At 32.6% G+C, this 24,569-nt stretch overlaps 1 long non-coding RNA gene and 1 other non-coding gene across 2 annotated transcripts in view; one reads left to right on the top strand and one right to left on the bottom strand.

Annotated features, from left to right (window-relative positions):
• The first annotated feature begins 385 nt into the window (after positions 1-385).
• Positions 386-24,569, top strand: part of LOC134729747 (uncharacterized) — a 178,610-nt gene continuing 154,426 nt past the window's right edge. The window contains exons 1-2 of the long non-coding RNA XR_010111155.1: positions 386-513; positions 878-958. This is a non-coding gene — a long non-coding RNA (uncharacterized LOC134729747). The remainder of the gene's footprint in view (positions 514-877; positions 959-24,569) is intronic.
• On the bottom strand, positions 13,356-13,496 carry LOC112438106 (U4 spliceosomal RNA). The gene has a single exon (XR_003026589.1). It is a non-coding gene; the product is annotated as a U4 spliceosomal RNA (small nuclear RNA).

Here is a 24,569-nt window from a genome sequence, read left to right as displayed (position 1 = left end):
TACATTGTGATGAACCAAAGTACATGCTTTTCTTAAATTTCCTCAGTTTTACCTAATGGTAATTCTCTGCCCAGTATTCTTTCAAGGATATCAAATTACATTTAAGTCATCATGTTTCCTTAGACATTTCTAGACCGTGGCAATTTCTCATACTTTCCTTGTTTTATGTGACTTGAGAGTTTTGACGAACACTGGTTAGATATTTTGTAGACTGTTCATCAATTAAGGTTCCTCTGATATTTTTCTCAATATTAGATTGGGATTAGGAGTTCTTGGGTGGAAGACCACACAGGTAAAATGCCATTCTGATTACACCATAATAAGGTGCATGCTATCAGGATGACATCACTGATGATGTTAACCTTGGTCACCTGGCTGAAATGGTGTTTGTCAGGCTTCTTCACTGTGTAGTTATTTTCTTGAAGCTCCACTTTCCTACAGTACTCCTTGAAAGAGACTGGGACACAATTATGGGGTAGAAAATTATGGTCCACATATTTAAGGGTGGCGTATGTAAGTACATTTCTTGAAATTCATCTTGTGTAACTGTAATTTTGTACCCTTTGACCAACATCTTCCCATGTCCTCTTTCCCTGCACTACTAGTAATACTTTTTAATATTTTAAATTTTTATATCATTGTCTATATTCCATCCTGAGATCCTTCAAACTCCTAGAGTATTTTAATGCACTGTTTGTGCTGCAAAGTTCTGCGACTGTTAGTAAAGATATAGTGTCATGTACCTATCATTTCAGTTTAATACAGAATAGTTTCACTGCCCTAAGCAATCCCCTATGCTTCACTGTTCAAGCCCCCTTTCTTCTTCTCCAAACCCATGGCAAACACTGATTTCTTTTCTGTCTCTATAATTTTCCAGATTTCCACATAAACATAATTATGAGATCTAAGGTACAACGATGTGGCTATAGTTAACAACACTGCATTTCATATTTGAAATGTAAGTATAATCATGTCTTCTGTAAATTATAACTTAATGTGTCTTAGAATTGAAGGTCAAAAAACCCCACTGATTTTTTTCTAGTTCTTAAAAATAAGGATATTTTGAGTGAATATTTTAAAATATTTCTTACATTTTAAATTTATTTTTTCCTATTTTACCAGTTATCAATCCAATCATTTGTGTATTTTTAGCTCATTCTTTTAGCAGTATTGGTAAACTTGCTTAATTTATTATTTTTAAGTCCCTCTTCAAATTTCCGCAATTAGTTCGATTATTAGTTCAAACTATTTTTCTGTCTTGTTTGTTTCTTATTAAGGTACCTACAACCGTCATGTTGTTGACCTCTCCAACAACTCACTTTGCACTTAATAGCACTATTTTCTAAATAATTTGATCTGTTACATAGCTTTAAGAACAAGAATATTTAAATGGAATTGAGGGACAGCATCCTAACACTGAGATTATGGTTTTAATTCTGTTTTACTTCTTGGCCATTAAAAAATTGTGCCTTTTTCTAAGGCTAGAAACAGTATAGTAGGCTAAAAAATGCCTCCCCCAGGTTGGTCTTAAACCATACAGCGTGAGACTGCATTATCTTACTTAGCAAAAGGAACTCTGTGCCTGTCATTATATTAAGGACCTTGAATGGGGAGTTTACCCTGGATTATCCCAATGGGCCCAATACAGGCACAAGTGTTCTTGACAAAAGTAGACAAAACTATCAGAGTGTCAAAGAGGAGAGGTGATATAAAGATAAAGAGTGGAGTTATGAGTGATGTGCTTTGAAGATAAAACAAGGTGTCACAGAACAAAGAATGCAGGTAGCTTTTAGAAGCTGAAAAATGTAAGAAAATGGAATCTTCTCTAGAGTCTCCAGAGAAAATGCAGTTCTGAGGACACCCTGATTTGAACCCATAAGATACATTTCAGATTTCTGTCTTCTAGAACCATAAAATAATGATTTTTTGTTGTTTAAAGCCATTAAGTTTGTAATCATTTATTAACAGCAGTAACAGGAAAACAATATAGATGCCATTATTTAATTTTCCATGTTTTCTTATGTAGCATAATAAAAATTGGATCTAATATTTTATTTCTTTTTTGAAATACAATGTTATATTAAAGAAGACAGTGCAAAGGCATTTAAATGTTATTCCTTGTACTTAAATGTAAAACCATATATATACACATATACGTATATATACATATATGCATACATATATACATATATAGACACATATATGTATGTATATATTCAATTTCTTTTGGTAAGTCACTGAGATCCAATTTCCAGATGCTTTCTAACAAAAATGTGTCACAAAATTAATAAATGCCTGGAAGAGTCTTGGAAGAGGAGCTTCAAAATGTCTTCTTTAATAACGACATTAGCTCTTAAAATAATTAGAGGGGAGCTAAACATGGGAAGATTCAAAAAACATTGTATTTTTTAAAAATCTGCCCTGTTTAAATTTGGAAAAATAATATATATGGACTAGGCATTGGAGAACATAATGATTCAATACATTTATAACATGATTTTCTACTTGCATTTCTTCCAAATTGTAAATTAATGTTTTACTGTATAAATTAACATTTCAACAGAAAATGTGCTCAAATGTATTTTATTTAACTCAACTACAAATGTTTGAATTTGTTTAGATGAGATATGCTACCTAGGAAAGAGTCATCTAGCATGAGCAAGTTGACAGTAGTAGAAGATTTTGTAAATCTTTGCCAATTTATCTAAATGTTCATATTACAGCAAAGGTCTCCACTGACAAATTCCTTTTCAATTCCTATTTTGCCACATGGCTATATTCTCATTCTTACAATAAAGTGAGATATTTATTTTCATGAATCAGTATTATATATATATGTGTGTGTGTGTGTGTGTGTCTCTGTGTGTGTGTAATCATTTGAATGCAACTGACTGTCATCTCATGTTTGATCTTAACCTATAATTTTTGTGAGTATCTATATGGTAGTATATTGTCCATAGTAACTTACTCACAAGAACTGCATGAAATATTTAACATTCTTAAATTTGTCCTTCTGGACAAATTTCTGGCAACATTTATATCATATCCTCTATTAGATAATGTTATCTGACTTTGGAAAATGGAACCAGCTTTCAGGAAGCTCTAGTGAAAGAGTGAGCAGTTATTAAAAGAATATAATAGTTTTTCATGGGTCCAAATTGAGAAATTAATAATCATTAAAAAGAATATATGTACAGTGATGTGTCACTTAAAAACAGAATAGACTCTGAGAAGTGCGTCATTAGGTGATTGTTATCATTGCGCTAATATCACAGAGTATCCTTACACAAACTTAGATGGTAGGGTCTACAACAATCCAAGCTATGTGTTATACTCTTTTTCTCCTAGGTTACAAATTTGTATGGCATGTGATTCTACTGAATACTATAGGCAGTTGTAACACAATGATAAGTATTTGTGTATCTAAACATATATAAACATAGAGAATGCACAGTAAAAATGGAGTATTATAATCTTATAAAACCGTTATTGTATACAAGGTCCATTGCTGACTGAAATGTTATGTGGCAGATGACTGTATATATATTGCAAATATACAACTAATAACATAAAGCATAAGGGCTTATCAAAGCTTTTTTTGAAACACATTCACTGATCAGGTCACTTAAAAATAGCCATCTAAAATTCCATGTATCTTTTCTAAAAATTCTCATTCTCAAGTAAAAAATTCCCATTGGCCCATCATGGACATTATGGAAAACTGGCAAATACGCCTCTTCTGTTACTATGTGTGTATTGGGGTTGGGTGAAGGGTGTGGTGTCCTCACTGACTGTCTCAAACAAATCACGTGGAAATGGAAAGAAAAAAACATAAAAGAATAGTTCTAAAAGAAAAAACGCATCATGATGTATCTACTAGGTATACATTCAAGATTTGCTTGATTCTTAAAACTGAGCTCTCTGGTAACTCACCTAAATAGGTGTTGAATTTAATTCAAACTTGATAGTGTTCTTTTATTTAATTTCCCATTCTTTATCCTTTGGTAATCTTGTTTTTTTACTTTCTAATATCTTGAGCTGCTTCATGGAAAAAACCAATGAAAGTGAACTATTCCCCTTAAACTTCATTTTATGAAATCTCATCTTTTCTGCTTGCCAGAGATGAGTTTTCCCTGTAGATATTTCTTCATTCTCAGCCACTAGACTGATGTTATTTTTCCCCAGATAATTTTGCTACCTAATGTATGTTACATATAGGTAAAACTATCTTATAGATGATTGAATAATAAATTACTATAATCCCATTCTTTAGCATCTCTTCCTACTAGGTCTATTCAGCCACTTCATCATATTAGCTTCTTTTAAGGACAGGGAACGTAGAGGAAAATTACTGTAGAAAGTGATTGCATGTAATTTTCTTCTTGGGATTCTTTGCTAAATTGAAATTTAGATGTATATGCTACCAATTATGTATTCATGGTCCTACTGCACCCACCCTATTTTTACCTAAGGAAATTAGTTTCCCTTAGTTTTACCTGCCAACTACTTCTGGAAGGTACCAATATTCCAGTTTATGCATACTGAAAACAAGTCTTAGGCATCCTTTAATTCAGAGCCCTTCTTCTTCTTCTCCCTGCTTCCTGTCTCTGGCCCTTGTGAGACTGATAGGTTGCAATGCCCAAAGAGTGCTGTAGTGAATATGCACTTTTATATACATTTATACTTCACCCCAACAATAGACAAAAAAAATCCCTAATTGCTTTCACAAATACTAAAATTACTTCATTTAATAAGCCGGTATTCAAAACTTTCCCTTAGATGAAAGAACTTACCGTGAAAAATAATATTCAAGTACTGCACAGTCTGAAACACGTCACATGTCCCTTTGCAGGCCACCTCTTGGCAGGCTTTTAGCATTTCTCCACTTGGCAAAGGAGAACTCACCTACCCCTCATGCCACCATCACTGAGAGTCTCAGGTCTTTCTGTCCATCCCTTAGAATGTGGGCCAAACTAACTGCACACCAGCAGAAGGAAGAAGGTCTTTTTTTTTTTTTTTCCTCTCTCCAGCCTATGGTCTCCTTCCCACAGCAGGATTTTAGGTAATAAATTTTCATATTCCACAAAAGACTATCTGCTGGGGAATCCATACCTTCAGGGAAACAACCCACATTTACCCAAAGAAATGTAGTCAATTCTGATGACCCCAAAAAGGACAATCATCAGTAAGGCATTTCTCAAACTCTGGGCTATTTAAAATACCTCAGGTGAGATTTAACATATAATCTTACTTATCAAAAGTAAATATATATTTTATATACTCTTTCCTCCAGATTAAATAAAAATCCTCTTTGCTCTATTTTCAATACTTCCTATTCAAGCTTGGCATACGCACAGAGTTGTACAAATGCATTCATACGACAGAAACACAGTACAGTTTATAAGAATATGATAATATAAATCAACATTGAGAAATAATACATGGTTTCTAAAAGAATATTATGTGCAGAAGCAGAGTTCTGCTACAAGTTCACCAAACAGAAAAATTAGCTTATAAGTTTAAATATTTGCATTTTCATTATTTTATTTTACTCAAACTTTTCAAAAGAGCAATGTGTACTATATCTTTCACAATTGTATCTGAAAAGCTAAAGCATGTAGCTAAGTTTTAGAATGACAGTAACAAATATAGTTTTAATTCCTCTTTGGATTCTCATCAAATATTTGGCATTGAGAATTAAACAATTTATTTTCCTATGAACTAAAAATCTAAAAATGAAGAGAATAAGGCAATAAGTCAAAATTTCCCAACAAGTAGCAAATTATACACAATCTAATATAAATACTACATTAAATATTGGAATACAAAAATATCTTAGAAGTCTAGGAATTCTTGTGGAACCTTCTTAGACATACCTTAAGTTCATTTTAGGATTCAGACACATCTGCAGAGGATTGTTCCTTAGTCTCCTTTCAGGGAGAACTCAAGAGTTTTCTAGGACAAAGGAAAATAGAGTGAAGAAATTTTGAAGAGACCATAATGGCTGCCTCTTGCCAGTTTGGATTCTTTCATTATGCCTAAGTTTTAAGGACAAACACTGCAAATAAAAGTCAAACCAAAGGAGATGTTTTATTAATGACGTATAACAAAGGTTATTAGATTAGGAGGGTGTTAAGGTTTTAATCTATTGAAATTTGCATGATTGAGGTGAGCTATTCCTAAGAGGAATGCACAGCTAACGTGAAGTGTCAGCAGTGGCAATGGTGGCTTCATCAATTTTCAAGACATACATGCATACAGTGATGGGGAGACTAGACAAGTATAACACCTTAGAAATTTGCACAGTACACAGGCTCTGGCCACATATCAATTGGACCCATATCCTGGATCCACCACTTATTATCAGTATGATCTTGAATAAGCCCAAATTTTTTTTAACTATACGGTGATGATAAATTATTGATAGAACCTGTATCTCAGAGCTGTTGTTAGGAGATTCTGGCAAAGTATTGAACACAGTGACAGATACACAGTAAGTACAGTAAGTTCTCTGCAAATGTTATGTCATTAATTTTTCTCCATTTCCACCAGTGCCCTTCGACAAGCCAGTGTCATTGTGACAGTGACTAGTGTTGTCAACATTGGTGCTACGTCAAATGATAAACATCTGTTCAAAATTTAATGACTTTGAGCCTTTGCCAATATGCCTTCACAGAGTTCTGGGTTGCAGATATAATTGTGGCAACTGAGATCACAATAAGAAAGGCAGAGAAAGAAACAAGTAAAAGTAAAGGGAGTAATTCTTCAATTCAAACATCCTGCGTCCTTTAGAGGTCTAATCCAATGTCTGCTATATTTGTGTTTTTATTTGTTTATTTTCAAAACTAATATTTTGCCCGAAGACACATATACTATTTTTGCCTCTGTTCCTTAGTTTATCATTTTACTCTATTTGAGATTAAAAAGTTTGTTTTTTAATTTATGGATACATAATAGTTGTATATATTTATAAAATGCATATGATATTTTGGTGGAAGTATAAAAAGTGTAATGATCAAATCAGTGTAATTGGGATATCTGTCACTTTAAATATTTATCTTTTTGGGGGGAAACATCTCAAATCCTCTCTTAGATATTATGAAATATACAATAAATTATTGTTAACTGGTTGCTCAATTGTGCTAACATAGATGGTTACCCCAATTTCCATATAAATTTAGGATGTGTAATAAAAGATGCCATTAAGTCCTCTTACTTGAGAACTAGTTACTGCTTATCTTGAGAAAATGTACGTAATGGGGCCTATCTGCTTAAGTATATAAAACAGTAAAATTGCCAACAAAAAGTAGAGACAAGATGAATTCACAGCTGAATTCTATTAGACATTTGAAAATAATTGGTACTAATCTTGTTGACACTATTCCACAAGACAGAGAAAGACGAAATCTTTCTGATATCATTCTATGAAGCTGGTATTACCCTAATACCAAAACCAGGAAAGGACAAAACAAAAAAAAGAATACCAATATCCTTGATGAATACAGATGGAAAAATCTTTAAGAAAATACTAGCTAACTGAATCCAACAGCATATCGAAAAGATAATCCACCATTATCAAGTGGGTTTCACACCAGGGAGGCCATAGTCACCAAAACAGCATGGTACTGGTATAAAAATAGGCACATAGACATAGATCAACGGAACAGAATAGAGAACCCAGAAATAAACCCAAATACTTATAGCTAACTGATCTTCGACAAGGCAAACAAAGACATAAAGTGGAGAAACAACACCCTATTCAACAAATGGTGCTGGGATAATTGGAAAGCCACATGTAGAAGGACAAAACTGGATCCTCATTTCTCACCTTATACAAAAATCTACTCAAGATGGATCAAGGACTTAAATCTAAGATCTGAAACCATAAAAATTCTAGAAGATAACATTGGAAAAATCCTTCTAGACGTTGGCTTAGTCAAAGACCTCATGACCAAGAACCCAAAACCAAATGCAACAAAACTAAAAATAAATAGATGAGGCTTCATTAAACTAAAAAGCTTCTGCACAGCAAATGAAACAATCAGCAGAGTAAACAGACAATCCACATATTGGGAGAAAATCTTGGCAATCTATACATCTGATAAAGAACTAATATCCAGAATGTATAAGTCACTCAAACAAATCAGCAAGATAAAAACAATCTCATCATAAAGTGGGAAAAGGACACGAATAGAAAATTCTCAAAAGAAGATACACAAATGGCAAACAAACATATGAAAAACTGCTCAACATCATTAATGATCAAGGAAATGCAAATCAAAACCACAATGCAAGCCGGGTGCAGTGGTTCACACTTGTAACCCCAGCACTCTGGAAAGCCAAGATGGGTAGATTTTTTGAGGTCAGGAGTTCGAGACCAGACTGGCAAACATGGTTAACCTCTTCTCTACTAAAAATACAAAAATTGTCTGGGTGTGGCGGCCCATACCTGTAATCCCAGCTACTTGGGAGCCTGAGGCAGGAGAATTGCTTGAACCCAAGAGGGAGACGTTGCATCACTGCACTCCACCCTGGGTGGCAGAGTGAGACTCCGTGTCAAAAAAAGAAACCAATAGGTCGGGCGCGGTGGCTCACGCCTGTAATCCCAGCACTTTGAGAGGCCGAGGCGGGCGGATCACAAGGTCAGGAGATCGAGACCATCCTGGCTAAAACGGTGAAACCCCGTCTCTACTAAAAATACAAAAAAATGAGCTGGGCGCGATGGCGGGCGCCGGTAGTCCCAGCTACTCGGGAGGCTGAGGCGGAAGAATGGCGGGAACCCAGGAGGCGGAGCTTGCAGTGAGCCGAGATCGCGCCACTGCACCCCAGCCCGGGTAACAGAGCGATACGCCGTCTTAAAAAAAAAAGAAAAAAAACCCAACAGTGCAATATCACCTTATGCCTGAAAGAATGGCCATAATTTAAAAAAATTAAAAATAATAGATGTTGGTGGGGATGTGGCGAAAAGGGAGCAGTTTTACACTGCTGGTGGGAATGTAAAGTAGTACAAACACTATGAAAAACTGTGTAGATTTCTTAAAGAACTAAAAGTAGAACTACCATTTGATTCAGCAATCCCCCTCCTGGGTACCTACCCACAGGAAAAGAAGTCATTATACAAAAAAGATACTTGCACACACATTTATAGCAGCACAATTCATAATTGCAAAAGTATGGAAGTAAGCCAAATGCCCATCAATCAACAAGTGTTATATAAAATGGAATTTTATATATATAAATAAAATTTTTATACTGAGTAGTATTCCATTATATATATAATATATATAATGGAATATATATTATATATAATAGATAATGGAAAATATATTATATATTATATAATGGAAAATATATTATATATAATATATAATGGAATATATATTATATATAATATATAATGGAATGTATATTATATATAATATACAATGGAATATATTATATATAATATACAATGGAATATATATTATATATTATATATGATGGAATATATATTATATATTATATATAATGGAATATATATTATATATAATGGAATATATATTATATATTATATATAATGGAATATATATTTTATATATATTATATATAATGGAATATATATTATATATAATATATATAATGGAATACTACTCAGCTATAAAAATATAACTATCTATATATAAATACTACTCAGCTATAAAAATATAAATATATATAAGTATATATAATTATATATAAGCTTATATATATACATATATACTTATGTATATATACTTATACATATATAAAAATATATATGTGTATATACTATATACACTTATATATAACGCATATAATTATATATAACATATAAGTATATATAAGTATATATTTATATATAAATGTATATAATTTATTTTTATATATAATTATATATAATGTAAATATATATTTAACATATTATAATATATAATTTATATATAATTATATTTATATATAATGGAATAATACTCAGCTACAAAAAGGAATAAAATAATGGCATTCACAGCAATCTGGCTGGAATTGGAGACCATTATTCTAAGTGAAGTAATTCAGGAATGGAAAACCAAAGATTGTATATTCTCATTCATAAGTGGGAGCTGAGCTATGAGGATGCAAAAGCATAAGAATGATACATTGGACTTTGTGGATTCGGGGGAAAGGGTGGGAGGGAGGTGAGGGATAAAGGACTACTAATTGGAGACAGTGTGCATTTCTCGGGTGATGGGTGCACCAAAATCTCAGAAATCACCACTAGATAACTTATTTATGTAACCATACACCACCTCTTCCCAAAAATCCTGTTGAATTTTTTTAAAAAAGAATTTTTTGTGTAAATAGTGCTTAGAGGATTATTAAAACCCAAATAATGATTCTCATGATAAACATCTTTCTATTTTAAAATGTCAAATACTTCAAAGTTTTAAAAGTACTTTATAACTCAAAAATCATTTTTTCAAATATTAAATATATTGTGAGAAATAAGATACCTATTATAATTCTAGAAATTAAAAACACAGAAACATTTGCAGTCAAGACTTTTTAAGTTGAGTGTAGTATTTGGCAATAGGATGAAAACTCAAGTGATGGAAAGTTATAGGACACAGAATAGAGAAAAAATTTGAATAAATTTCAGGAGGGTTAGATAAGTCACTAAAATATCACCTTACGCCTGAAAGGTGTAAGGTGTATCAAATATTTGATACTAAAAAAGCATCAAATAACAAGTAGTACAGAAAGATTATTTAGGTATCAATACGTTTTCCACTTTAAAAATGGCTCCTATACTCCAGATGAGAATGCAATCTGGCTTAATCCTTGGTTTTAGCCTTGTAATACCCTGAACAGAGAAGCAGCTACACTCTGCCTGACTTCTGATCGATAGAAACTGTGAAATAATAAATGGGGGTGTTGTTATAACTCAAGAAAAATAAATCCTAGAATTTAAATAAATGAAAATATGACATTTTAAATGGTAGATGATTATTTAAAAGCAGTTGTATTTGTTAAGTTCACTTGGTAGACTTGTAGCAAATATGCATATATTTTACTTAAAGTTTTGCAGTTATTTAGTCTATTTTCAAACTTCAAGTACAATTTTCAAGGTGGAAAAAATGTAACTGACCAGTAATGACTAGCACTCATATTTACTTAGTTAAATGGGTGCTTATTTTGAGATTTTAAAACATATATTTCAAAAAAATGGATGAATTAGACAACTTTTTAAATTTTTCTTAAATATTTTAAAATATGATAGACCTGTACTTTTCATAACTTCATTGTATTTTATAAGGAAGACACTTAAATATGAATAAACTCTGAAATAAGTTTATGCTCACATCCATTAAATCAGACTACCCAGTTTTTAAAAACATGTACATGTATTCATTACGGTCATTTATTTGTGCACTCTTGCAAAGTTGAGTTAATATAATAATAAAATTATATCTTAAGATATCTAAAACATATTAAATGCTTCTAAAAATGTTTAATGAAATTCTACTTCTAAATACACTCATTGATCTATTCATTGGACAAATATTTATTAGGAACCTATTATATACGAGGACTGCTTTTAGAAGCTGGAAATATGTATAGCAGAGTACAGAAACAAACCCTTGCTTTCACTGGCTTACAATCTAGTGGAGATATATAATAAACCATAAACAAATTAAGAAATACAATTTTTCAGGAGTTAAAATTGTTGTGGAAAAAATAAATCAGAGTACGATGAAGAGAGTGAAAACAGCTATTAATGACAGGTGGTCATTAAGTCTTCTCTGAGGAGATCATATTTTAAGAAAATAACTGAATAAGTGAAAGAACTCATATACATGCAAGTGCATTATTTGTGAGACTTAACCCATACAATAGAGCATACTGTTACTTTCCTGTTGCATAGATTTTAAAATTGATTGAAATAACTTTGGAACATATGATGTCTAAAGTTCAAGGACAGGTAGACTAGTTCTTAGCCAAAGGTTCTTCCTGCTAAAATTACTTTCTTGTCCAGCTGAGCTTACTTTTAAACAAACAAGCAAACAAAAAACTAAATACATGAGGCTGATTTTTATTTTTAAAATATTGAAGTTTGGTAGTGAGTAATGGGATAATTATCAATAAAGCAAACATTCAAACCTGTTTTCATTTTGATGCTTTTGTACTTTTTCTAGGTTTGGATTAGTTAGCTCAAATAATAATTTACATTTTAATCGAATTTCATGTTAGCAATAGATATCTTCATCCATGACAAAATTGGAATTAGGATTTTCACATGAAATTATTTCATAATTATAATCTCATGTTTGATTTGATTGGCTGCATGTCCTTTTTATCTTTACTTAAAAACATCTTGATTCCAAATTTCAGCTTTCATCTTAAAAAAATACCGAAATATTATTTTCATATCAGCTTAAAGAGCACAACTAATATCTGAAATTTAAAAATCCGTATAACAAATGATAGTATTCATTTTAAAAATTCCAACACCAATCGGCCTTAGCCTGCTCTGTTTCACAAGTAACTTGCATACAAGTTGGCAAAGAAAACATTAATGCATATTTTAGACTGAAAGATTTCAGAATACAGAGACATTCATGGGCAGAAATGAAAGTCATCAGGTTTGGTGGCTTAACAATAAACAAAAAAATCATAACAACAAGCATTTCTTGAAAATTTTCATTGTGCTAGAATGTTTACAAAATAGTTTCATGCTTTAATCCATATTGTTCTAATAACAAATTTATAAGACAGGTACTGTAATTATTTTCATTCCATTGATGAAAAACTAGTGATCTAGAAATGCTGATAACATGCCAGAGATCAAATAAGTAATTCCTGGCGGAGCTGGGCTTCCAACCAAGGTCTCTTTCCAAAGCCTGTGGAAAATGGTTTCTCTTGATGCCCGAATGAGAAAATATTTGTGAGGAAAAAGGCATGTGTACAAATCAGTGGTAGAGCCAGAAAACACAATGGCAAAAAAAAAAAAAAAAAAAAAAAAAAACCGTGGGCGGCCTGGAATTTATATAATTTGTATATTACAATGTGGATATATATTGTCTTGTGGGGCAGTAAATATGAAACAAAAAACGCAAAATAATTAGACTTGTAAGGGTCTTAGAAGTGTAAGGGTCTTAGACTTGTAAGGGTCTGAAGACTTGTAATTTGACTTGCAAGTGTCTTAGAACTGCATATTGTACCATCGTTAATTACACAGCTGGGCAAGTTAAACGGAAGAGGTTTGTAAAATTATGTGACCGTACATTCAACACAAAGTTAGATGTAAAGTCCTTTACATGGAGCTAAGTTTTTTTTTGTTTTTTTGTTTGTTTTCGTTTTTTTAAACAAAGATGGTTCATTCTCTGCAGAGACTGTCGAAAATTGCCAATGTCGACCATATTTCAAGTCATCATGGCCGGGTATTGGGAAAAGTTTTGAATTAGCAATACTTGCACCTCAGATAAACCTCATCAGCTACCATACTTCCACTGTGCAAAGGTGGAGCTAAGTTTTTACACAGTATAATCACCTAGTAGCCAAATGGAAGAGGATAAGGAAAACTTTAAAATCTATAATTAGGGGTCTTTCGTTTGTATCTCTAAGGAAAAACTGGAAATAAGAGAACTAGGACAAAACAACACTAATTGGGATTTTTCCCAGATGTTCTTTTTATTCCAGGAACTGGCATGAACTGCTTGAGAGTTGAAAACAAGTTTTTCTCAAAGCTTAAAATAGGAAATAACAGTAATATAGCTAAGGATCATTCTAAAATAGTCTATACTACTTCCATAATGGATTCATGAGAACAGGAGAAGAAAACTGATTAAGATTCTAGAACCTAGAACAGCAGCTCACAAATCTTTTGGTGTCAGGACCCCTTTATACCCTTAAATATTATTAATGAATCCACATGTCATTTTTGTGTATAGCTGTCAAAATTTATGGTATTAGGAATTCAAACTTAGCAATATTTAAACTTAGTTATTATCTTCCAGTTATTAACTATAATTACACATGATAGCAAAAATAACTTACTTAAAAGATTACACTTACTTAACTTATTTAAAAGATTATTAACTTACTTAAATTAAATTATACACTTATTAACTTACTTAAAAGATTACACTTAAAAGATTAAAGATTACACTTTCCCAAACAAAAATGTTTATTGAGAAATAGTGGCTTTATATTATATTTTTGTGCATCTCTTTAATGTCTGACTTACTAGAAGGCAGCTAGATTCTCATAACTGTTTTTATATACAATCTTTTGTGATATATCTTTTAGCTCCTGGAAGACTTCACTGGAAGACTTTATTCTCTTGAGATATGGAAAGTGAAAAAAGCAGATATCATAATATTATTATGATTTTTTAAAATCTCTAGGACCCTTGTATTGTAACATGGTTCACACTTTGAGAATTGCTTGTCTGGAACAATGCCCCAGCAGACAGTAGATGTTAAAGTAATGCTTTTGAGTGAATGAATGTAAATCTCAGTTACAACTTGCCATAAAAGTTTGTCCTTAAATTGTATTCACTGTCATCCTGGGAAATAATCAATTAGACAAGTTCCTGTGTTTACATTGCCACGTTCATTAAGTCCTCAGGGTTGGAAGTCTTGAGAGCATCGACTAACCTCTGCTGTAATAATCTGGATCTTAGGGCAAGAGAACATGGCTAAGGCGAGATGTAAGTGAGATCAAACTTCAACACAAATATCCAGGAAGGACTGTCACAGCTAAAAAGCCCTTTGAACTCTTAACAATAAAACCAGTTAGGGTTCTATCATACAGAATGTAACCCCCAAATATATCAAAAATCTTATTTTAATATAAAGAATATTGTATTGACAATTGACAATATTACAGTGAGTCTAGACAGTACATTAAAGTGTGAGATAAATACATATAAATTTAACTTATAAACATGTATGCATACATAAATTCTAGCTGTGCTTACATTAAATTAAGTTAAAATTACTATAAAAATATTATTTAAGATTCAAGACCAAAAGAAAGATTATCATATAGAATCCTCATGAACTTTCTGTTTAAAAATAATGACTTTTTGTTGTGCCATTTACCTTTTTCAATGTAATCTCTTCACTAATATAAAATACCAAAATCTTAATGTCTCATATATCCTGGGAAATGTGCTTTACTACTTTAACCTTTTCAATATTTTGTAATATGATTGTCATACCTTTCTACTTCACTTATAGTTTACAGCCTTGGTGAACTGTGGGGAAGAAATTAGATTGTCAAGGGAAAAAAATTACAAAATGCTAAAGATTAAAGGCATCAGCTCTAAATATTAAACTGTCTGATTTTATTCATCTTATAAAAGACTTAATAATTTTGGTAGTCATATTTTGGAAGAGACTTTTTGCTAAAGAAAGATAACTCTAATGTGATATAATTTGGTGGAATACATGCATGTTTAAGGGTTTGTGGGTGTTTGTGTTTGGACATGTGTAAGAAAATAGCACTTTATAGAAGAAGGACTATGTTTTATTTGATTGTCAGGCTTGTGCAATAATCTCAAAGCAAGGATTCAAATTTAAATTTACAGAAGAGCAGGCAAAGTTGCTAGGTTGAAGAAATTGAATCCAAGCCTATTCATTCATGGTCAGGGGGATGGATGTATAGGTCTATAAAGACCAAAAGACAGCTATATTTGGCTAAATAAAAAAGAGAAAGTGAATATGGGTGGTAGATATTACACTTCAGAAAATAATGTAACATTTATATTCATTGCTGAGAAAAGGCTGATATAGATAGCTCAGAAAATCTGAAAAAGAGGGCTTGGTTTGAAAGCTTGACAGTAGGCTGAAAAGAAGAGAAATAGAGTGGTAGGAAAAGCTGCTCTGTAAGACTAATGCTTCACTTACATCCAAACTCATGGGTTACAATAATATCAGACAAAGAAAGCCTGCACATCTTGCTGGCTCATAAATGCATTTACTAGCACTCTGCATTCTCTCTTTCTCTATATACATTTGCAGATGTATATATCTGTCTTCATTAAAACTCAATCAAGGAGAACATTTGTATTTCTAGCTGAAAAGCAGTTTTCATGTCTTGGTAAGTAAACTACTTTATTGTGTGCATATTATTGCAATGTAACTCAGAGAAAGGCATTAGATAAGACATTTCTTTCTGTTTTGTTTAATCCAAGAGATTTTAACCAAAAGGTGAACTAAAATGAATAAGTGTAAAGACTTAACAACAGAAAAATTACTTCCCCTTAGAAACTTGGATAACTAAAGCATGAGAAGCCAGTGCTTTCTGAAACCTATGCGCCTTCCAGAGCATTTTTTAAAAATTCTCAGATAAATAATGAGCATTTCTAAAAGGATAAGCATTTTCTAAAAAATAAAAATAAATAAACTATGCTTATTTGTACCTACACTAAAATATAGTAATGTAAAGAAAGTTTACTTGTGTACTCCTTTGTTAATCCGCAAACCCCCAAGTATATTATAATCACTTTAATACATGTTAAAATATGAATACAGATTTTTCTTTTGTAAATTTTGTCACATGAATATTCAGTTACATATTTTTATGAAATGTATTTATATTAAGTATATATTTTATCATATATGGAGTATAGAACATTTAGTCTTTTCATGCATAAATCATCATTAAAATAATTTGAAACTTAAAGATTCTATCTGGTCCAGATACTGAAGCACAGATATCTATCTTAAAAAAAAAAACAAAAACAACTGAACTAGTTGGACTGTATGGGAATAATAACAAATAAACAAAGAAAATATGTGTTACCGAAAGCACTGCACTCAGGATACTTCATCTCAGTTCTACCCTCACTGCTACCTCTTCCTACCATTTTCACTTTCTTTTTATCCTGCAGCTTTATACTACATCTGGACTAATCATCCACTTCTTTGTCCCTTCAGCTAATATTTGAAGATAAATCTCAGTAAGGTAACACATTACTATAATAATCACAGAGTAATTATTTTATCATCATTATTTATTTACTTACTTTTGTCGTTTTATTAAAAAGAGATAAATTAAGTCATAAGTCACATAAATTTTAGTAAATTAAATATGTTAAAAATTAGCAAATTTTTAAATTAAAATTTAGTCAATTAAAATATGTTAAAAATTAGCAAATTTTTGTGAAAAGCAAACAGGCCTTAAAAATAAGTTTGCAGAAGGCTGTCAGCAAGAAGGTAAAATACAAAGCCATGCTTTCCCAGACGGCACATCAATTTCACAACATAAGGAAAAACTATTCCTTATGAGAAATCCAAGAACCAGTTGAGAGGCTCCTGCACTTTAGCACACAAAACCAGCTGCATAGAAGCTGGTAGGAAAATTTGAAGCACCGTCACACTGTCATCTTGTTCCATTGCACAACCTCACCATGTGAAGATAAACCCTAGATCAAAGTTTCTCCCTGGAAAAAAAAAAAAAAAAGGAAAAGAGTGGAGCATATGTCCAATGTTCTCACTTTCTGGAGGCTGACCAAGTGATACTGACAGAAGATGATCTCAGGTTGGGGGCTGCCGAGAACAAAGATGGTGATTTTTAATAGCATTTATCATAGCCCCTTTCTCTCGCTCTGCACAGATCGAGCTTGCAGAAACCTCCATATTCCAGTTTCTCCCTGGAGAGGGAAAGAGTTTGGATGATGTAGCCAACATTCCAAATTTTGTGCAGTTGACCCAGGAATTGGCTTCCGTTTTTCCAGTCTCAGAGTGCTGATGAGATCAGGTACACTCTGCATGACTGGGGAACACTGAAGACAGCAACAGCTTGAAGTGTGCACTTACCTCTCACAGCCTGTCCCTCAGTACAGTGCCACATGATTGGGAAGAAACCTCTTTTCACAGCTTATCCTAGGGGAGGAAAAGCATTGGACCTGGCATGCAACATTCCAATTATTCAGCAGGCTGCACCAAGGACTGGCTTCTGTCTCAACTCTCTGGGAACACTGGTAGGAACTAGCATACTCTAGATGCCTGAATGCTAAGAACAGGGCAAAAGTTTAGGCTAGTACAAACTCATCCATCAGAGGCCTACTCCCAGCTCAGCATAACATAGTCAAGAAGACTCCCAGTGACTGGCTTATCTCTGGGGAGAGAAAGATATGACTAACACATTTGTCAAATTTAAAACTTTTTAGGTGGTTGCCTGAGGGAAAGAACTCAGTCTCACCTGTCTCAGAGCATAGGTGGATTCTGACACACTGTAGATGCCTGGGGGGTACTGATAACAGGAAAATGAGTTTGTGCATGCTGCTACTCCAGAAGGCACATGGTACAGCCGATAGATGACAGAGGAAGAAAGAAATTATACATTTCTAAAAAAAGAAAGCAGAAAATCACGTTCAAAATGTACATGCACAAGTCCAGAGAGGATGCATACACAGAGAGGTCTTAAAGACCCCATGAATCTCTGGCTAGGCTAATGATGAGTGCCTTCTCCCATATGAGGCCACACTGGGAGGACTTGGAGAGGAGGCCGTTGTTCTTATCATCTGTTGATACCAAAACAAGTAGTAAATAAAAATAAAGTAATAAGGAAACATAATCCACACAAAGGAACAAATGAGTTACTCAGGGTGAAACAAAAGGATGCTAAGCATTAACATAAAAGCACATGAAAGCATAAACAAGTTGATAAAGGAAAATATATAGACAGTACAAAATGTTATACTGTAAAGGTAGTATGTGAATTACTTTTAATCCTAGTATACAAATTAAATGATTAATGTATAAAAATAAAAATAAGAATGCTAAAGGATAAAACATATAAGAATATGTAACATGTGACATAAATGCAATAAAATGAAGAGCAGGAAGTGTAAAAGTATAAAGGTTTTGTATGCCATTAAAGTTGTTATTATCTGCTTAAGTATACTGTTATAACTATACAACATTTTGTGTAAACCTATGATAATCATTTAAAAAACTTAGATAAGAAACACAAAAGAAAATGAGAAAGGAATCAAATTATATTATTGCAGAAAATTAACTAAAAACAAAGAAAGATAGCAAGAGAGTGAAAGGGGACAGAAGTACAAGGCAAACAGAAAAAAATTAACAATGTAATAGCAACATTAAGTACTTTTCTATCAATATTTACTTCAAATGTAAATGTTTTAAACTCCTCAACTCAAAGGCATAGAATAGTTAAATGCATTTTTAAAACGCACAAACAAGCAAAAAACAAGAACCAAATATATGCTGTGTACAAGGAGCTCAGTTTAGATTTAAGGACAGTCATAGGCTAAAAGTGAAGGAATGGAAAAACTAGTCCATGCAAATGGTAATCTAAAGAGAGCAGAGGCAGCCATATTTATATTAGACAAAACAGACTTTAAGTCAACCAATATCACAAGAAATAAAGAAAAATATTATGTAATGATTAAAGAGTGAATTCGCCATAAAAATAAAAAATTCTTAAATAATATTTACCCAATATCAGAACACCTAAATATGTGATACAAACATTGACAGAACTGAAGTGAGAAGTAGACAGCAATACAATAAAAGTAAAAGATTTCATTACTTCGTTTTCAAAATGGATAAAATATCTGGATAGAAATTTAATGAGAAAACCAAGTATTTGAACAATACTAAAGAGAAAATTGAACTTATAGAAACATGGAGACATTTTACAAAACAGCAGCAGAATGAACATTATTTTCAAGCACACACAGAATATTCTCCAGTACTGATCACGTTAGGTCTCAAAACAAGCCTTAACAAATTTGAGAAGACTGAAATCATGCCAAGTGTCTTTTATGACCACAGTGGAATAAAATTAGAAATCAAGAGCAGAAGAAAAACTGAACAATCGACAAATCTGTGAAAACTATACAACACACTTGTAACCAACAGTTCAAACACGAAGTTTTTAAAAATTTGAAAATATCTTATCAACATTAGAAAAATCTAACATAATGTAATATAATATCTTGCAGAAACAATAATGAAAACACAACATACCAATATTTATAACATGCATCAAAGCAGCACTAAAAGTTTACAGCGATAAGTACCTACATTTAAAAAAAAGAAGTTTTCAAATAAACTATGTAACTTTACATCCCAAGAGACTAAAGAAGGAAGAGAAAACTAAACTCAAATTAGTAGAAGAAAAAAATGCAAAGATTAGAGCAGAAATATAAAAAAAGGACGGAAAAACAATAAAAAGAGGTAACAAATTGAGTTGTCTTTTTAAAGACAAGCAAAATTGCCAAATCTTTAGCTATACTAAGAAAAAAAGAGAAGATTTGAGTAAATGGAAATGGAAATGAAAGAGACGTTGCAACCAGTGCCACAGATGTAAAACTGATTATAAGAAACTACTAAGAACAATTATGTGTCAACAATGGCACAACCTAGAAGAAATAGGTAAATTCCATGAAAGATGCAACCTACCCACAATGAATCATGAAGAAATAGAAAATTTGAAGATAATACTAACTATTAAGAATACCGAATCACTAATCAAAAACCTCCCAACAAAAAAACTAAATTACTTCAGGACTAGATTACTTCAATGGTGAATTCTATAAAATATTTAAAGAAGTATTAATGACAATCATTCTCAAACTCTTCCAAAGTATTAAAGAGGAAAGAACTTCTCCAAACTCATTCTATGAGGCCAATATTACTCTCATATCAAAGCCAGAAAAAGACACTATCAGAAAACATAGGTCAAAACACCTCATAGCAGGATGAGCTGCAGACAAGAACCCACCGAATTGTAGAAGGAAAGGGCTTTACTCAGCTGGGAGCATTGGCAGACTCACATCTTCAAAAACCGAGCTCCCCAAATTAGCAATTCCTGTCCCTTTTAAGCGCTTACAACTCTAAGGGGGTCCGTGTGAGAGGGTCGTGATCGATTGAGCAAGCAGGGGGTACATGACTGGGGGCTGCATGCACCTGCACTGGTAATTAGAACGGAACAGAACAGGACAGGGATTTTCACAGTGATTTTCCATACAGCGTCTGTAATCTATAGATAACATAACCGATTATGTCAGGGGTCGATATTTAACTGCCAGGCCCAGGGTGTGGCACTGAGCTGACTGCCTGTGGATTTGATTTCTGCCTTTTAGTTTTTACTTCTTTTTTCTTTGGAGGCAGAAATTGAGCATAAGACAATATGAGGGGTGGTCTCCTCCCTTAACCTTATCAGTGTAGATGTAAAATTCGTCAAAATACTAGCCAACAGAATTCCAGAGAGAGAACACTTAAAGAATGATAAAGCATGACCAAGTAGAATTTATCCCCAAGATGCAAATATTTGTTAACATATAAACATTAGTTAATTTGATACATTACATTAACAGAATGAATGCTAAAAATCACATGGTCATTTTAAAGATGCAGAAAGAAAAAAATGACAAAATGTAATGCCCTTTTATGATTAAAAAAAATTTCTAACAAATGTTGTATAAAAAGAAATTGCCTCAAAATAATAAAGGCCACCTTCAAAAGCCTCTGGCTAATATTATATTCAAAGATGAAAACCCTGAAAGCTTTTCCTCTAAAATCAGAAACAAGAATGTCTACTCTTGTACTTCTATTAAATATAGTACAAAAAGTCCAAGCTAGTGCTATTAGACAAGAAAAAGAAACAAAGCACATCCCAATTTGAGAAGAAATAAGTGAAATTAACTCTGCTCACAGATGACATAATCTTGTATGTAGAAAATTCTGAAGATTCCACCAACAAAACTTGCCAGTTTAGTAAATGTGTTCAGTAAATTTACAGGGTAGAAATCAATATACAAAAATCAATTTTGTTTCTACACACTAACAACAAACTGTTTTTAAAGAAATTTTAAAAGATAATCCCATTTACCATAGCATCAAAAAATAAAATACTTAGAAATACATTTAACCAAGGAATAAAAAATGTGTAATTGGAAAACTATAATGTACTGCTGAAAGAAATTGCAGGATACACAAATAATTGAAAAAGTATCCCATGTTCATAGATTGGAAGTATTATATTTTTAAAAATGTTCATACTACCCAAAGTGACCTACAGATTTAATGCAGTTTCTTTCAAAATCTCTACTTAAAAAATAGAATAAAGAGACTTTAAATTAGTATGGAACAACAAAAATGCTGAGTGGAGAAAACAATCTTGATAAAGAACAAAACTAAAGCAAACACTTTTTTTTATTTCAAAGCATTCTTCAAAGTTGCAGGAACTAAAACAGTATGATACTAGCATGCAGACAAACATATTGACCAATGGGACAGAGTGAAGAGGCTAGAAATTAATCCATGCATGTACAGTCAACTGACTTTTGAAAATGATGCCACAAATGCACAATAGGAAAATAATAGTATTTTCAATATATAGCATATGAAAAAGCAGATATCAACATGGAAAAAAATGAAAGTAGACATTTATCTTACATATTACCTAAAAATCAAGTCAAAGTGGATTAAAGATGTCAACTTAAGATCTGAACTGCAAAATTCCTAGAAGAATACCTAGGAAAAAGCTTCCAGGCATTGGTCTTAGCAAGGACTTACTGGCTATGAGAGTAAAAACATAAGCAAGAAAAGTAAAAGTAGACTGGTGGTATAACACCAAACTAAAAATCTTCTGCATGGCAAAGAAAACAATCAATAAAATGAGAAAAACTAATTGCCTAACATTTATCTGATAAGAGGTTATTATCCAAAATATATAAGGGACCCCTATAACTCAACAGCAAAACATAATAAAAGCAAAGAATAACCACCAAATCCACTTAAGTAACCCAATTCAATAATGGGCCAAAGACTTAAATCAGCATTTCTCCAAATAAGACAGACATATGGCCACCAGTTATATGAATATTGATCAACATCACTGATAACCAGGGAAATAAAAATCCAATTCACAATGAGACGTCATCTCATATTGTTAGAATAATTATCTAAATAAATAAATATTGGTGGGTTTGTGGAGCAATTAAATGTTTTTTTTTGTAGTTGAAATGTAAAACGGTATGGATACTACAAAAAGTAGTATGAAATTCTCTTAAAACATTAATAATAGAATAACCTTATAACCCAGCAAAGAGATTGATACCAGGATCTTGAAGATATATTTTCATTTCCATATTCATTTCAGCAATAATTACAATAGTCAAGCTGTGGAAAAGATTAAAATGCCTATGGACTGATAATTGCATAAAGAAATTATGGTGTATACATCAAGTAGAATACTATTCAGCCTTAAAAGAAAGAAATTCTGTGATCTGTGACAACATGAATGTACATCAGGGACATTATGGTAAGAGAAATAAGCCAGCAACAGAAGGACAAATACTGCATGATATCTTTTATGCAGATATGTATGTTGGGAGCAAGCCACCCAAAATCTGGCCATAAACTGGCCCCAAAACTGGCCATGAACCAAATCTCAGCAGCACTGTAGCATGTTCATAATGGCCCTAACGCCCACCCTGGAAGTTTGTGGGTTTACCGGAATGTGGGCAAAGAACACCTGCCCCACCCAGGGTGGAAAACCACTTATAGGCATTCTTAAGCCACAAACAATAGAATGAGCAATCTGTGCCTTAAGGACATGCTCCTGCTGCAGTTAACTAGCTCAACCTATTCCTTTAATTTGGCCCATCCCTTCGTTTCCCAAAAGGGATACTTTTAGTTAATTTAATATCTATAGAAACAATGCTAATGACTGGTTTGCTGTTAATAAATATGTGGGTAAATCTCTGTTAGGGGCTATCAGCTCTGAAGGCTGTGAGACCCCAGATTTCCCACTTCACACCTCTATATTTCTGTGTGTGTGTCTTTAATTCCTCTAGAACCACTGGGTTAGGGTCTCCCCAACCGAGATGGTCTCGGCAACTGCATGATACCTTTTATGAAGATATGTATTTTATGCATGATACCTTTTATGAGATGATGTAAATAGTCAAATTCATAGAAGCAGAAAATAGAATGGCAATTTACACTGTATGGGAGGAGAAAGAAATGACTAGTTGCTCTTCAAATGGTATAAAGTTTCAGTTAAGGAAGATGAAAAAATTCTGGAGATCTTCTCTACAGCATAGTGCTTATAGTAAACCATACTGTACTGTACAATTCAAAATTTGTTAAGAAGATAGATATCATGTGTGGCCTTACCACAATAAAATATAACTAATAAATAAAATGAAAACAAAATAAAGTTTTCATTAGGCTTATATTCTAGAAACATAAATATTGTGAAAATGTTAAGTGAAAATAGTTTAACTAATGTTTTCAGACTTTTTTCTATTTTATTTTTCAAAAATTGTACCTTGCTCTACAAGGCAATTGAAATTCTGGTCTTTCTCTTTCTGTTGTGTGTGTCCTTGGCGCTGGAACCAGAGTTTTAGGGCATCCCACAGTGCAAGAGATTCAATAATTTTTCCAAAGCACCCTCTAACTGAGGAGTCAAAGTGCTTCTTTGCTGGAGCTGAGAGAGACTGGCGAGAGATAATCATCTCCCTTTGATATTGTTTGGCTCTTTGTCCCCACCCAAATCTTATGTTGAATTATAATTCTGATCATAAAAAGTGTATGTCACTTCCG

This window comes from Pan paniscus, chromosome 22 (assembly GCF_029289425.2).
Source record: "Pan paniscus chromosome 22, NHGRI_mPanPan1-v2.0_pri, whole genome shotgun sequence".
NCBI lineage: Eukaryota > Metazoa > Chordata > Mammalia > Primates > Hominidae > Pan > Pan paniscus.
Note: the sequence above shows the minus strand (reverse complement) of the source record. Positions and strands in the feature narration are given on the sequence as shown.